Raw genomic sequence first — 3,834 nt, forward strand, 5'->3', positions numbered from 1 at the left:
CCCTCTTCACTTTGCTCATGAGCTCACGTCTCGTCCATCCGATCCTCTCCAACGCTGCTCCGATCATCTTCTCAACACCTCCGGTAAAGTCTGGTCAAGTGGCAATTAAGTATTTGGGCTTCCTCTCACTCTCTCTGTGCTCTGCCCTAGCTTTGGGTGCTTGCTCCTCAAATGTTCGAGAGTTAGCTTTTGGTACTCTTCCTCCAAATGAATTGCTAGGCAGAGAGACCCCTCAAGGAAGGCAACAGTTCTGCCAATGAAACTCTGCGTTTCATTAATTGGAACTCAGCCCAAGCCCTACGCTTGCAACAACAACAATCCAACTTCATCAGTGGCCCAAATTTCAGCGGCCCAGATTCACCATAGCAGCAACTTCAGCACCAAAACGACGCCGTCCAACTTAAGCCCACAGTCCAATCACACTGGCCCAATGTGTGCAATGCAAATCTGCCAGCCTCCAAGCCCAATCTGATCCAAAAAAAATGAATTAAAGGGTTAAAAAAAATGCAATTAAGAAGAAAAATTTTGAGATTAAAACCTAATTAAAACAAAACATTTTTATCAAAAGAATTTCAGAAAAAAATACTAATTTCCTAATTATTAACAAAGACTAAAAATTACGTCTAAAAACCTATTTTTAACAACAGTTTTACAAAACTAAAGAATTTAATGAAAAACTAACAAAGACTTTTAAACACAGAAAAATATGAAAAATATTGAGAGTTATCAATGTCCCAATATCAGTTAAAAAAAAGAATTCTCATTCATAACACATCTTTTTAACCCGATAGTAACGTGCATAGAATCATAAGCAATATTGTTTTGCAAAATAATGGAATAAAGACCATCACATAATTTACCAAAACCAACAACTTTAGATTTATTCATTAAGGTAAATCTAGAGTTTGAAATTTTAAATGAAAAATCCAAAGGTATAAGTTGTGAAACAGAAATCAAATTTTTAGAAAAACAAGGAACATAAAATGTCTTTTCCAAATGCAAAACAAAACAACTACTTAAAACTAAACTACACGTTCCAATGGCCTCCACATGTGAACTCATCTTACTCCCTAAGTAGATATATTGCTCACTTTCTACTGACCTCCTTAGGTTTTGCATACCTTGTAAGGTATTAGAAACATGGATTGTAGAACCAGAACCAATCCACCATGTGTTATGATTAAAACTAGTCAAATTAGATTCATAACAGACAAAAACAAATGGAGTGCTGGCAAGAGATTTATCAAATGTCATAAACTGCTCATCAATAGCCCTTAGTAAATCTTTGACATTCTCATACTGGTTAACTGAACCCCGGATCCTAGCAGAAATGTTGTTTTTTGTGAACGTAATGGAGAGACGATTTGATCTCTCCCATTTTTCATAAAGATCAATGGCATCTAGAGTGTTGGTCTCATTAATACCCGATGTTTCTGTTTTTCTAATAGCATAGTCAATGTCCATCCAGCCTAAATGAAGAAGAACTCTTTCCTTCTAAACCTTATAATTATCTCTTTTCAACTCGGGAGTAGCACACTTGATATTAGAAAGATTCATAGATTGAGAAACTGCAAATTCAAAATTACATGCTTATTATAAAATTTGAGACTAAAAATAAATGTCATGTCTTACCAATGTAAACATGTCTTTACCAATGAGTTTATTAACATAAAACTTGCCTGTGGGCTAAAGTCTTACTCAATTAGACTCATTCTCTTAATAATAAAATTATCGAATTATATGTCATGTTTCACCAATGCAAAACATGTCTTTACCGATGAGTCTATTAACATAAAACTTGCTTGTGGGCTAAAGTCTTACTCAATTAGACTCATTCTCTTAATCATAAAACTATCAAATTATATGTCATGTTTCACCAATGCAAAACATGTCTTTACCAATGAGTCTATTAACATAAAACTTGTCTGTGGGCTAAAGTCTTACTCAATTAGACTCATTTTCTTAATGATAAAACTATCAAATTATGTTCCTTTTCTTAATTCCTGTGCGTAAATTAAGAAATATAATTTAATATTTTATCCTAATTAATCATATAAATATGAAAAAATTCTTGTTGGTAGATTTTATCATATTAAATATAATTATTTACAACTAATGTTTCTCATGTAGCAAAATTTTATATACAATTTTAATTGATTAAAGATGTTATGGCTACTCTTTAATCTATTAAAACTATATTACTACTAAAACATTAATAATATATAAATATTTACATAAAATTCTTAATATGTAAATATATTAATAATAATACATATTTTATTTGCACATATAACAACAAATATATATATACAAATAATACCCAAAAAATATGCATAATTATTAATCCAAAAACATTTAAACATACATATATCACGTTCAAAGATTAATTGCCTTTTACCAAGCCTGCAAATTTCCTACAGGGGAAAGATGATGGGAAACATGCAGAGTTAAAAAATAACAGTACTGTAACAGGTCATGAATTGACCCAAAAATTGAAACGCAGAAACATGGTTTGCTCTTTATATTAAAGAGATTAAGAAAAGCAAAAGGATTTTTCAAAATCCTGAAACGTGAGAGAAAGAAAAAAAAAACGAACAGAAACTGTTCATCGGCTTTAGACGGATCCTTTTGATCCAGTTTTAATTTTATTTTCGCTTTTAAGTATAAAAGCTCTGTTTAGGATTACAAAAAAAAAAAATTGTAATCAGGTTTATCGTTAATTTTGGAATTTTGTTTGGATTAAAAGCATCAAAATAATAAAACTCATAAATCAAAAATCCAAATCAACGAAAACATGCAAGACAGAGGAATGAACAATCTGTGATACCAAATGATAAAACTAGAGCAGAGTAAAATTGATCTAAACATGTTATATAATCATCAGAGTAACACATTCAGATCAAGAACAACGGAAGCAAAGATGAAAGAATAATGTGCGTACCTCCTGCCATTACAATTTGTAATCCCAAGACAGAGACAATTTTGTTTTCTAAACCTTAACTCACTCAAACTCGATGGTGTGTTTTCTGAATAGAGGAGTAGGCTTAGTGATCAAAACTGAGAGTAATCCATTCCCTATATATAGAGTCTGGCCATCACAGGTTCAAAAACAATGGGCTGGGCTTTACCTTCAAACAATATAATAACTGCTCCATAATCTCTATGCGGTTAAAAAGGATAAAAATAATGGCTTAATGGACCACTTTATGTTCCTTAAAAATAGAAACTTAAAATGCTATAATATTTATTCTATAATTAAAATAATTCTAACAGGCAGAGTTGTTGCTTCCAATTCATGCGTCGAAGGAAGCTCTTCCGGTTCGTTTGTCGAAGGAAGTTACTCACTAGCCAAAGGAAGGTGTTTTCTATTCTTTGCTATCTTTTAACCTGTACAACTATATTTTTAGTGAAAACGTTAATCACATTTTATAGTGATTAACAACTAAACGTAGATTCTTTTGAATTGAACCAGTATAAAAATTCTGTGTGTTAATTTTTCTATTCCCTACACTCTTTAAATTTTAGCACTCCAATTATTCGATAAAAGTTCACTAAGAAAATCAATTTTTAAAACGGACCATTGTAACTACACGCTTTCCACTATCTTATTTTTATTTTGCTGCGCGACTCTATAACTGTACCAATTGTTGTTCCGACAATATTTAGCTCACTCAAAGGATAGAAATTTTGTCGTGTTTTTATTTTTTTTCTTGAGTGAAAATATCATAACACAGTCATTTTATTACTCGCAAATAAACTTAAAATGACACCTCAAAATCTGAATTTCAACTTAACATTAATAGATTCAAACATGACTATCATTTTAAAGTAATC

Source organism: Vigna radiata, unplaced genomic scaffold (assembly GCF_000741045.1).
Source record: "Vigna radiata var. radiata cultivar VC1973A unplaced genomic scaffold, Vradiata_ver6 scaffold_165, whole genome shotgun sequence".
Classification (NCBI taxonomy): domain Eukaryota; kingdom Viridiplantae; phylum Streptophyta; class Magnoliopsida; order Fabales; family Fabaceae; genus Vigna; species Vigna radiata.